Source organism: Schistocerca piceifrons, chromosome 5 (genome assembly GCF_021461385.2).
Source record: "Schistocerca piceifrons isolate TAMUIC-IGC-003096 chromosome 5, iqSchPice1.1, whole genome shotgun sequence".
Taxonomy (NCBI): Eukaryota; Metazoa; Arthropoda; class Insecta; order Orthoptera; family Acrididae; genus Schistocerca; species Schistocerca piceifrons.
Genome location: NC_060142.1, coordinates 510,614,933 through 510,629,307, shown reverse-complemented (window position 1 = coordinate 510,629,307; position 14,375 = coordinate 510,614,933).

Sequence of the window (14,375 nt, the reverse complement as noted above, 5' to 3'; positions counted from 1 at the left end):
TACGTGCCTTTACTGCGGATAAGAAAAGACACCATTAGTCACAGTGCATGCTGCGTACGTAAATCACAACTCTGACCACTCCGCGCAGAAAACATTTATCATGAGACGAAAAAAGCAAAAATCGGTGCGTGCAACGAAATGCGACTCTCTAATCGTAAAAATCGCCTAGCAGTTGAACCGTTCGGCTACAGTGACTGATAATTTCGTTAGATTTGGCGCATAATATGGACAGAACGAAAAATATGGCCAAATTATAAAATTATCTGAGACATCGAAATGGTTATTTTTGCGGAAAGCAAGGGCCACAAAGCGTTGTTACTCTCAGCTTGTTGCTCGTTTACTGTTTTCCGTAATTGCCAGACATGTACGACAAATTTTGTCACCTGACAAACGTCTCGCACTCAAGAAACGACTGCAGAAACCTCCTGTTGACACCTAAACATAAATAGTCTAGATTGGAGTTTGGTGAAAAACATTTTTCGTGGACTTCAGATTAGGATAAAGACGTCTTCAGTGATGAGGAGAATTTAGATGGCCGAATGGATTTCAGTATTATAGGCATGATCTGAGAACAGAGGAGCAGGTAAGAATGAACAGAAATTTTGGTTGTCGAAGGGTTATGATTTTGGCAGCATTCTCGCTAAAGGTGAATCACGCATTGCTTGGATGAGCTCTAGAATGAACTACGTAACATCTGCACTGCGATGCCAGAGACAGAACTGATTAGAATGTATGAAGACCTAGGGGACGAAAGTCTCATTTATCAACAAGATAAAGTATCTGTGCATGTTTCTGCTGCGACCAAAAAGTGGTTTGAAGATATAGATGCCGATGTCTTGCTCTGGTCTGCACGTATCCCGCATTTGGACCCTGTGGAAAACCTTTGGGGAATACTTGCTAGATGTATTTCTAGCAATGGAAGGCAATTAATGGCCGCATGTGAGCTGAAGAGAGCGATACGAGAAGAGGAGGCGACAGTTTCACTGCAATAACAACAAACCCTAACAAAAACATGGCCAAAAAGAATTTTTGTGGTACTAGAGGTTCCAAAGGTAACGGCCTTGCCGCAGTGGATTCACCGGTTCCCGTGAGATCATCGAAGTTAAGCGCTGTCGAGCGTGGTCGGCACTTGGGTGGGTGACCATCGAGGCCGCCATGCGCTGTTGCCATTTTTCGGGGTGCACTCAGCCTCGTGATGTCAATTGCGGAGCTACTCGACCGAATAGTAGCGGCTTCGGTCAAGAATAGCATCATAACGACCGCGAGAGCGGTATGCTGACCCCAAGCCCCTCCTATCCACATCCTCCACTGACAAGGGAACCTCCCCATCGCACCCCCCTCAGATTTAGTTATAAGTTGGCACAGTAGATAGGCCTTGAAAAACTGAACACAGATCAATCGAGAAAACAGGAAGAAGTTGTGTGGAACTATGAAAAAAAAGCAAAATATACAAACTGAGTAGTCCATGTGCAAGATAGGTAACATCAAGGATATGCTCAGCTCAGGAGCTCCGTGGTCCCGTGGCCAGCGTGAGCAGCTGCGGAACGAGGGGTCCGTGGTTCAAGTCTTCCCTCGCGTGAAAATTTCAATTTCTTTATTTTCGCAAAGTTATGATCTGTCCGTTCGTTCATTGACGTTTCTGTTCACTGTAAAAAGTTTAGTGTCTGTGTTTTGCGACCGCACCGCAAAACCGTGCGATTAGTAGACGAAAGGACGTGCCTCTCCAATAGGAACCGAAAACATTTGATCGCAAGGTCATAGGTCAACCGATTCCTCCACAGGGAAACACGCCTGATATATTCTATACGACACTGGTGACGGCATGTGCGTCACATGACAGGAATATGTTGTCGACCCACCTAACTTGCACACTTGGCGAATGGGTAAAAAGATTCTTCTACCTTGCCCGATGTGGATGTGATAATCCTTTCTTGTGGATGTGATAATCACTCCCAAAAAAGTGATGAAAACGTAAGAGTTTGTCACACAAACTGCAACAAATAAATGCAACAGTTTCACAGTCGTACAGTTTTCCCTGTGCTCTGTCAAAACATATGTTTTTAACGTTTTCAAATTTTTCCTTGTGTAGACCGTCAAATCCTGTATATGTCCAAGCAAATCTGAACATGTCCTGGAATTTTGGAGAGCGAAATTGATGTTTGAGTGCCTGAACTTTGATAATTGTCTGAAAACAAAAGATTAAATTTTTCACTCGAGGGTAGAGTTGAGCCAAGGACCTCTCCTTCCACAGGTGCTCACTCTAACCATGAGACCACGGTGCTCCTCAGGTTACATCATCCTTGATGTTACCTATCTTGTGCATGGACTACTCAGTTTCTATATTTTGCTTATTTTTTCATAGTTTCACACAACTTCTTCCTGTTTTCTCGATTGATCTGTGTTCAGTTTTTCAAGGCCTATCCACTGTGCCCACTTATAACTAAATCTGAGGGGGGTGCGATGGGGAGGTTCCCTTGTGAGGATGACACGGCGGTCGGATGTTCCCGGTGCTGTGGCTCCTGGGCGCCGCGGTTAGTACACGTTCACCGCGGCGCCCGGAGGCCACTGCACCAAGTTACGACACCTGAAGATGGGCTTATAAGAGCCCGAAACTGGAGGTGTGATAATAAAAGAACTTCACAACTGACGCGGTATTTTCAACATGTAGTTTAATGCTCAGTTGCGGTTGTTCCTCCAACAGGAATTTTTGAGGTATTTAGGAAGAATGGAGGTTGGATGAAGTACTAATAGTACAATAACACAACAGCACGGTGGATGCATTTATACGAATTTCCATGCAGGAAATGCAAACGCCTTATTTTGTTATTCGTATTATGAAAGAAAATGTGTAATTCAGTCATGACTGTTAATCTGTTACATGTATCCATTACTTTCATAATAAATTCGTTACCTCTGTGCTTCAGACATTGCACTATTAATTTCATAGGAACCTTGCCTTTATACTGATTTCCACTACTGTACAGCTTTATAAAATAGGCAGCCACAGCCGTTGAAATTCTTGGTAAAATAAACCTGAATAAAACAGCATGCATCAGTTAGTTGATAATTTATTCACAAACCTGTTTCGCTCCGTTAAGCGGCATCTTCAGATAATAAATAGTATCACGCTGATTAGCACACGGAGACGCCCCCAACGATGGTAGTCACAGAATCCAACTCTATGAAAAGGGGACATGTAATCAGCATGTCGCCAGTTCCTCCAACCGTTATTGCCAGTAAATGAATCTTGATGGTGCCACCGCTTCTTTTTCAAGCAGCTCCTCATTTGGCCTAATGAGTCTTAGTCGACCCCGTTCCAGACCTCCCTACCTCAGAAAAATCCGATGTACATGGAATCGAACTCGGGTCTTCCACACCGAAGACAGCGAGGCTAACCATTCTCTGTTTTCGTTCTGTCATTCATCAGCAGTTGTGTGCCAAATTCACATGACATCTCTCTAACACCATCGATGAAAACTTCACTCAGTTTTTTTTCGTCAGTTTCCTTGAAATATGAAGCACGCACAGACACACCATGAGGTACCACACATAGGAAAAAAAGTTGGAGGATCGCTTTTTTGAAACCCTGTAAATGTTTCACACTGAGATGCAGGAGGTTGAATTTTGACTCAAAGGTGCCTACAACCTTCCTTTGTAATGGTGAAGAAGCGTGGCGCCCTGCGACGTTACCCTTAGGGTCGGCGACGCTTGAAATAGCAAGTGTTGCCTTACGCAAAAAAAGAAAGGCCAGAACTCATAAGTTCGTGTGAGCTGTAAGGTGGGTTTATGATGACGCACTGGCACCAAATTTTACCACATTTCGACGATACTGTGGACTTGTCACACGACGGGAAGGTCCTCACAACCCCTGTTACCGACATCTCACCCTCGTCGTTCGACACCTTTGCGACAGATGTCAGAACCTCGACGCTCAGCGTAAAAATCACGCAGTTTTCTTATGGGTGGCCGAAGAAAACGTTTCAGACACACCGCCGCTCGGAATCGACTCGAAAAGGCCTCAGATAGTGGAATAAAGAGCGTCAATGGAACCACCTCTTTCCTCAGTGCATTTTTGACAAATTTTTCCCCTTCTGCAATCACCGGGACGAGTCAACTCTTTTCTAAGGACATCGTGAGGCTGCGACCCTTTCGAGTTATAACTGCCCACGTCGTGTTGTGCCGAATCCACTGTAGCTTGAATGGATTTTTAAGTTTGTTTTATATGCCCGACTTCTAATTTCATCACACAAGTCTCCAGGGTTGAGCAGTTATTGGCCGATGACGACACGCAATACAGTTTGTAACCTCCCAGCAGAAAAGTTCCGAAACCTCCCAACAGAAAAGTTCCGAAACCTCCCAACAGTAAAAAATATAACCATAACATTGACATTTAGCGTAACCTCCTAAAAAATAAATTGCGTGACCTATCAATAATAAAATGTGACTAATCTCTCAATAAAAAATTGTGGCTCAGTTATAGCCTTTCAATAATTGACTGTGAATTTAAACTGGTAAATCTTGGACGTCAGCAGTGCTCCGTCATGGCCCTGAAAATGCATTCTGAATAAATTGAAAATTCTTACCTCAATAAGGTCGCCGGATTACGCATATATATCTGCTCCTATAAAAAAATTTTCTGGCACAGCCCAGTGCAATACTGGCCGATAGATTTGTCATGCATAAAAAGAAACAACTGATTTTTCTTTGCAATAATCGGGATGACCATGGATTGGAGAAATTAGTAAATTCTTTAAACTGAGATGAATGATTGTCAAAAGTTAATTTTTATAAAAAGGATTGTTATTAAGAGATTTTTTTAACATTTACATGGGACCTGATATAACAATACTACATAAGCGCGAGGCTGCTTTTACCTTATATTACAACGCTCAGGTTCCGCCATCGCTCCACACGACCGGCCCACCCAACTTCACACACACGACTACTCGCTACTACTACTACAACCAACACACAGTTCCTACTGCAGTCAACACTGCTCTTTGGTCTGAGATTCTCTTATAGCTTACATATCGCAGGCAGCGCGTGAGCAATCCATCGAAATTATATCTGCTCGAGTGCGCTAGCAAGAAATTCCTTAATCATGGACCTCTTACACAACCCTCCACTGGGGGGCAAAAATTTGACAGCGATGGTGAGTCAATTGGACTTGCCATGAGCAGCAAATTTTTCTATAACCTATTTAGTTACTAAGTCTACAGTCACAGAGTATATACATTATTGATAAGTGCAGAGCATATTAAGAAATGAAATAGAGTGCACACGCACTGAGTTCAGAACATATTAAGAAATGACAAAATGTATATGCAATGAGTACAAAATATATTAACAAATGACATAAAGTGCACACGCATTGTAAAACTCTTTAGCATTTTTTACATGAATTAGACATGTGAAGGAGTGAAATAAAGTGCATACGCAATGTAAAAGTCTTTAGCATATTTAGGAGAACTGATCATATTAACAAATGAAATGAAGTGCACACGCACCGTAAAAGTCTTTAACATTTTACAAGAACTAGGAAAGGGATGGGAAGGATAGCATCATGGTTGTAGCACAGTAGGTTGCACGTAGCTGCACTGAAAGTCCGTATCTTTCTACAGAAGCACAACACCAAGTGAGACAATCTGAAGTTCTCTTCCCTGAAGTATTCATCGGTGTAGGAAAGACACTGAAATCTTGTATTAATATTGTATGTTATTATTTTGGTAGTGCATTAGGTACACCAAACAGTAGAACCATAATGACATCTCCTTCGGCCAGAGTGCTGTACAGTTTGATGTCAACACCACATTCTGGTAGAATCCATACTGTTACATCAATGTAGAATTAGTGCAAAAACCAAATATAGTGCTCCATGATCATGAGGATGGACGGGACATAGGGATATTGCAGTAATTGCTGGTAAATAGGACAGAAGGTGAAGGATACATTAAGTCTTATACTAGTCATCATTCAGAATTACACTAGTGTATCAACCGATCTGAATAATTATTCGCATTCATTGGCTATTTACACAGCATTTCAGTAGTATGTATGGAGTATTACAGAACATTATTCATAGGTCATCTCATTAAACTAATTATTGGCATAGCATTTATGCATAAGGCATCTAGTTACAGTAATCATTGACATAGCATTTATAGAGTATAACAAAATACTATTTACAGAAATTATTGGTATAGCATTTATGCATTAGTAATCTCATTACAGTAATTATTACAGAACATTATTCATAAGTCATCTAATTACAGTAATTATTGGCATCATAAGTCTTCTCATTACAGTAATCATTGGCATAACATTTATAGAGTATAACAAAATATCATTTACAGCAATTATTGGAATAGCATTTATCCATAAGTCATCTCATTACACTAATTATTGGCATAGCATTTATAGAGTAAAGCAGAATATTATTTACAGAAATTATTGGCATAGCATTTATGCATAAGTCATCTCATTATAATAATCATTGGCCTACCATTTATGCAGTATTACAAAACATCATTCATAACTCATCTCATTACAGTAATTATTGGCATCATGTCATCTCATTACAGTAAACATTGGCATTCAGTTATGCATAAGTCATCTCATTACAGTGATAATTGGTATAGCATTTATACAGTATTACAAAACATCATTCAATATTATTCAGAAGTCGTCATTCAAAACAAGAGTTATTACATGTAGCAACAAGCTGCTAGTGACTATATATGATATCAAGTAAGTGACATAAGACATACTTAAAATGTAAGACAGTGTAACTATTAGTCAAGGTCTGTAGTCCACTAATACATAGACATAATGGAATCAATACATCAGAAAAATTTGCATGATATTTAGGACTAGTAATATATCTTAAACTGGTAGCATTATTTAGTTGTATACTGGTAATAGTTGGGACTGGTAATATTTTTTTTTTTTTTTTGTGCTAGCAATGCATTGCGTTGGGATCGACAGTTAATTGCTGGGACATGAAAATATTTGCTTTTGACTTATTGCTAGAAATAAGGATTAATAACGTCATTCGTCATGAGTCAGCTGTAGCAAGGTTGTGAAACAAGTACAGTGTATGTGATCATATTCATAAATGATAGACACAACTGGGTAAAAAAATGCAAGTACTAGAACAGGTTTAATAACACATGTGTAGCAGCATATTAATATCATGAAAAGCTTCTCCTGGAAAAAATACAAAATGGGTTATTGACCTGAAAGAAAAAAATTTATATTATGCTGAAAAGTAGTAAACTTCGAATTAACAGGTAATGAAACGTGTACTCAATATGTATGTACTCTAGCTGTCTTTCCAAAAACATTCAGTCATTATACTATGCGACATAGACATACTGTCAAAAAGGAACTGCAACAAATACTTAAATAACTACATAGCATTTCCTAACTAATACAAAATATATAAACATCATTATCATCATCTGCAAAGAAAAACTTCATTATTCATATTACCATAACTTCATCATTATCATCGTCTGCAAAGAAAAACTTCATTATTCATGTTACCATATACTTCATATAACTATTCATCATCATTTATTATCATCTGCAAAAAATAGACACTTCATTATTCATATTACCATTTACTTCATACAACTATTCATAGTATAGAGTTTCTTACTTCTAGCATATTTCATCACTAAAATTAACTTGTGTAGTTCTGTCTGACAGCCTGCATCAATCGCCTCGTATTCTGAAAGAAAAATAATTAGTTAAGACTGCTATCATATGAAGTGTATAGTATATTCTTGTTAATTCTGATTCATTTACCTTCATGACAAGGTATTGCATCTTCTTTCGTTCATTCCGATGGTGAAATTCCCATTTCGTAGTAAATCACTATGGTTTGTTTAATTTATTTCTTTTACACGTTATTGCTTTCTGAAAATGATGAACATGGATTAATATCTTGCATTTAAATCATATACCCATTAAATGAAAACTTGTGTCTCGTGATACGACTAAGCATACAACATAGCATTACAGAAAACGTATTAGGTCAAAAACATAGAAAATTTTTAAGTGCAAAAAATGGACTCATAGTATCATAATGCAGTAGCAAAAAAATGTAGAATAGTCAAGATGTTGACGTATCTTAAGGCAAAATGTCAAAGTCAACTGGTGTTTGTTATATCTTAGAGATTTCATAGTGCATACAGAGAAAAATTCTACTTTCGATAGGAAAACAATCATACATACACAAAAAATGGAAAATGTGCACGTTCTGATATATAACGACAAGAAAAGCGACCTGCCAACCTTATCTTGCTGGACACTTGCCAGGAAAAAATATAATCATCATCAGTAAGTAGTCACATAGATATAATTGCTTAAGTGGTCATATAAATATCAGGAAATGGCCTTACAGTGTGGTAAATCGTGAAATATGTTCATTCAGTAAAGGGTTTAATATTGGAGACATGGTGATTGCCTTTGCTTCTTCTGGTTCTCAAAGTTTCGACATGTACTACATTGGCGTGAGGAATGCTGCGAATTCTATATGGACCAGTGTATAGAAGCTCAAATTTACTGCATCTACTCTTGCCTCTGTCGGATAAATAGTGTGTGCATACTAATATTTTGTGTCCAATGTAAAAGTCACAGCACGTACAAACCTGTTTTTGCTGTCTTCTCGGGCGCTTTGCGGCACGTTTGATGTTGTTGAACGCAATGTCAATTATTTCATGGTGGCGTAGTCGACGAGATGTAGGAAAAGATACTAATTCTTTAATTTTGTTAGGTGGTTCAACATTTTTCAGTATAACAGTAGGAGATAGCATAGTAGATTCATTTGGTATGGAGTTAATTACATCCTGGAATGACAGTATGTGTGTATCCCAATTATTATGTCTTTTATGGCAGTATATTCTACATAGTTTACCAAATTCTTTCATTAGTCGTTCACAAGGGTTCGAAGACGCGTGATACTTGGATATATAGATAGGAGAAATGTTTCTAACTCTTAACATACGTGTCCATATCGCAGATCGAAACTGTGGTCCGTAGTCGGAAATTACTTTCAATACATGCCCTACATGCAACAGAAAATGTTTTACGAATGCGTTCGAAACAGATTTAGCAGTAGCTTTGCGTAACGGAGTGAAGGTAACAAATTTCGAAATGAGTTCAACAGCGACAAAGATGTAACAAAAACCTCTTCTAGATCTGGGAATCGGACCAAAAATGTCTACAGCGGCCTTATGTCTCAATTTAATCGGTACAATAGGATGTAACGGAGGAATATGTGAAGTCGTGTCTGATTTAGCTTTCTGGTAGATTTTACATGACGCTAAAACTCGTCGAATACGTTTCTCCACGTTCGCAAAATAACAGTTCTGTCTCAATATAAGAAAACATTTTCTGGCTCCATAATGTGCGTAACTTAAATGAGTATACCAAATTAATTTGTTAACAAGCTCGTCAGGAATACATAATAAATAACCAGTTGTTGCTGTCAGGGTGAGAGCGGCGAAACAGAATATTCTTGCGTACCGTATAATGGTTTCTAATGGTAACGTTATTCCTATCTTGCCAAAGGTGTGAAATCTGTTTCCACACGTCGTCTTTGCTCTGCTCTTGTGCTATGTCTCGTAATGACGACGAAATATAATTTTCAAATGCAACTTGTTGAATATACATGACGCTAGAATCTGCTTCGCAGAAGTTGGCTACGATGTCTTGCTGATTGTTGCTGAGAGAACGGGATAGTGCGTCGGCTACAATATTTTGTGTACGGATATTCGGAATAAGATAATGTTTAGCTTTAAATGTGTCATGCTGGTTAACTTGAAATTCATACATAAAACCGGACATAGTACCAGAAATGTTGTCAAAAACTGGAGCTTGCTGTAAAAGAATTTTGCGTAGCTCTGTACGTTCGTCATCTGTATTTGCACTGCTTTGCTTTACTTTCTCAGAAATCATTTGCATAGCGTCATAGTCGGCTTCGTCTGGTGTATTGTAGTTGAGTACGTACGTATCTGTGAACAATGTGGAATGACACTCTATGTTACGCGATGTAGAAATGACATCTGTCCGATTAATTGCCTTTCTTATGCAGATAAAGAGTGCTGAAATTCTAATGCCAGTTGTATATTTTCATCCTTTAACATTAAATAGGAATTTTGAAAGTCAATAATTGCGTCATATTGTACCAAAAAATTCGTGCCTAAAATGACCTCTGTTGTCAATAAGGGCACACTCCAAAAATTTGAGTGGAACGTTATGACCTGCAGTACAAAATGATAAGTGTGTCTGTAATTTTACATCTACTCCTTTACCAGATACTGCTCCTTTTACTTTAGTTTTGCCTAATGTTAACGTAGGATAGGTATTCTCTTTGTTACATTGATTGAAAGTTTCTTCATTTATAACTGACATAGGTGATCCAGAATCGATTACTGCTGAAAATGTGGATGATCCAATGGTTTATTGAATAACTGGTTTTTCATGCAAAAGTGTGTCACGGATGTCGTCAAAAGTAATAACATTTTCGTGAACAATATTCTGTGTGTCAAAAGTATTGCTTACGTTGCTGGAAGATGCAACCTGTACTGTATCTAGTCAAATTCTTTCTGACGTGCTGTTATTTGCGGGAGGGTGCTGTGGCATTTAAACTATTTGTACTGTTCTGTTATTTCGTCCTGACGTATTTGGCTCGGGATGATACCGACTGTCTGGTTCGTTCATGATAATCTGTTGTTGTGGTTGATTCTGCTGCTGGTAAGACCGACTGTTACGCTGAAAACTGTGCTCATTACTTTTACGTCTGTCATGATAATCATTGCTATACAGCGCGTTGCGATAGGAATTGAAATGTTGTGTCTTCTGTACGTAGTGATTTCCTTGTTACTGTGCGTTACTATTTATCGGAGCCGACGCTATATGTGTAGGCGGCGAAACATTAAAGCTTGGTTGACCTTGCACATTATATTGTTGGTTAGGGATGCTAATCAGCTGGTTTTGTTGCTGTTGTCGGGAAAAACCTCTATTGTTGCCAAAATGTGTCCGCAATTGCTGAGAATTTTGTACGTAGTGATGATTAAACTTTTGTCTGGTATTAAAGTTCTCGTGGTTGTCATTTCTGGAGCGTATAATGATAACTGTCGCTTTCAGTTAAAACTTAGCGTATCAGGTTTTCTTTACCCATTCTTAATCCTAGATAGATCGATAGTTGAAGAGCTGTTTTGATAGATATAAAGGATAGTAAAAGAGTAGGCAGCAGTGCAGAAAGCTTAAGATGAAATAGCACTACTATGGCTCGGGGCCCTGTGCACGCTACGGCACATATTCATCGAAGTGTAATGAATCCTCTGAAGTCTGTTACACGCTGCAAATAAATTTTAGTTTCTGCATTACAGGCCAAGCTGGTGGAAATGCGAAAGCAAATTGTTGTATCCAGTCCGAAGGTTGTATTTGTGATTCTTAAATACCTTAAATTTTCTCACGAATAGAAAGTGCTTATAGTCAAAATTATCGTCTCTGTATGTCTGAGCAGGTACAGGATTGTATGATAATCTGTTTGTCTGTGACTGTTCGGAATCTAAGTCACGTACACTCTGTAAATTACCTAAATTGCACTGGCTGTGTGAATGTGACAAATGTTCACAATGTGGCGTATGCTGTGACGTGTTAGAGGCTGAAACATTTTTCATTTCTGTCATTTCTTGCTGTAAAGACGACACTGTTCTACGCAAAGTATTATTGGACGAACTTATCTCACTGATTGTCTGCTGTAAATTTTGGAATTCGGCTGTTTGATTGAAAGAAATTGGTGACGTATCGTCTGATTTGGTGTCATTGTTATTTTCGATAACGTCAATACGACTGGCCAATTCATCAAATTATTCAGTCAGTGCTTTTACCTGATCGTCATTTTAGAGTCACAAACATTAATTTGTTTTTGGATTTTACGTGTGGTTTTGTTCAATTTCTTAACGTCTGCTTTGATTGCATCTGGATCCTGTATTAATTCCAATTGTTCAAGTCTGCTGGTCACTGTCTGAAAGTCTACTGTGTGTGTGTCTGTTTTTGTTTTAGGATCAGAGATTTCATCATGCAGTTCGGTGTTCAACTGTTTGATAGTATTGATTTCGTCTGATACTGCAGCAATGTTGTTGTTTACGTATGTTTTTGCTTTCGTAAACAATTTACGCTTATCTTCCTGTATAAATTTACGGTAACGCGTTTCACTGTTTTGTAGTTGGTGATTAAAACGTTCGTCAATTTGACCGTTCTGTTGTTCGAATTTCTTGCTACTTTCGCATCCAGTGTGCATGAAAATTCTGCTGACATTAATTTAAACTCGTCGCATAAATGTGTTGCGTTTTCTGAACTTTGTTTAACAACTGCACTAATTTCATCTTTAAGTAATTTTGTTGTGGCTGCATGTGTATTACATATTTCTTGTGCAACGGATCTAATTTCTTCACTACTATTCCCAGCACTTGCCTTACTTTCCTCACGTAACTGTTTTTTAGTTTCGTTACATTGCTCGGCAATGGCTGTAATCTGTTCAATACGCTGTTCAGTAGAGGTGTCAAGTTTTTCATTAATGTGTTTGAGATGTTCATTAAGTTGTTTGTAATTGTTGTCTTGTTTATCATTCGACTGTTTGAGATTTTCATTAAGTTGTTTGTTCGATTCATTAAGGTTGTCGTGTTTTTCATTCAGCTGTTTGAAATTTTCATTAATTTGTTTGAAATGGTTGTCGTATTTTTCATTTCTTTCGTTGATTTGTAGTAATAATGCTATAACTTGATCCATGCCAAAATTAGCGACTCTATTTTCTGTGCTGTGTGATGGTGTATCTACATGTGTCACGTTTTGTGTAACCATTTGGTCATTGTCTGATTCACGAAAAGGTCTGATAATTGGATGTGCACTGTGGGTCACTATATCGGAATCAAATAAATCTGACGTATTTTGACTACAATGTTCATTTTCGTTAGAAACATTTATCTGTTCACTGCGTAAATTTTGCACATCAGGTGTGTCAAACTGGGCAGCGTTCATTATATCGGAACGTGCCTTGTCATCAATTTTCGTTAAATTTAGTGTGGACACAATTGAATTTGTTTGCTCATCATTTAGATTAAAATCATTATTGGTGGTCGGCACACACTGATTATCTGTAAATAGAGGTTTATCATTATAAAGCTGAGTGTCGCTAGTATTACCGGTCAAATTATTCAAGTCGGCTTTTTCACTCATTACTGATCGCGATGTACTGTTGGCAGTTTTTCGCGGCATTTTCACAAGTCAAAGATAAGCACAAAATCAAACAAAGACAGCAAAAAATGGAACAAATACGATAACAACAAAGAGCAATAAATTACCAATGATCTGTGAAAAAAGAGTGAAAAATTAGTAAATGCGTTGCGCCAGATGCAAACTACAGTTAATATTATCTCAATAAGAGCAGATATATACCTGACTACTCAGAAATTCACAAAAATACGATCCTGGCCGGTTGTCACCAAGTGTAACCTCCCAACAGAAAAGTGCCGAAACCTCCCAACAGGAAAGTTCCGAAACCTCCCAACAGTAAAAAATATAACTATAACATTGCTAATCTCCCAATAAAAAATAGTGGCTCAGTTATAACCTTTCAATAATTGACTGTGAATTTAAACTGGTAAATCTTGGACGTCAGCAGTGCTGCGTCATGGCCCTGAAAATGCATTCTGAATAAATTGAAAATTCTTACCTCAATAATGTCGCCGGATAACGCATATATATCTGCTCCTATAAGAAATTTTTCTGGCACAGCCCAGTGCAATACTGGCCGACAGATTTGTCATGTATAAAAAGAAACAACTGATTTTTCTTTGCAATAATCGGGATGACCATGGATTGGAGAAATTAGTAAATTCTTTAAACTGAGATGAATGATTGTCAAAAGTCAATTTTTATAAAAAGGATTATTATTAAGAGATTTTTTTAACATTTACATGGGACCTGATATAACAATACTACATAAGCGCGAAGCTGCTTTTACCTTATATTACAACGCTCAGGTTCTGCCATCGCTCCACACGACCGGCCCACCCAACTTCACACACACGACTACTCGCTACAACTACTACAACTAATACACAGTTCCTACTGCAGTCAACACTGCTCTTTGGTATGAGATTCTCTTATAGCTTATATATCGGAGACAGCGCGTGAGCAATCCATCGAAATTATATCTGCACGAGTGCGCTAGCAACAAATTCCTTAATCATGGACCTCTTACAAGTTTGTTAAAGCGGAGTTCGCCGTTATTAATTATGTTTTTTAGATTTAATTTTAGTACTCGTACAGAGACTCAACGTTCGTTTGTTTAATAGCGC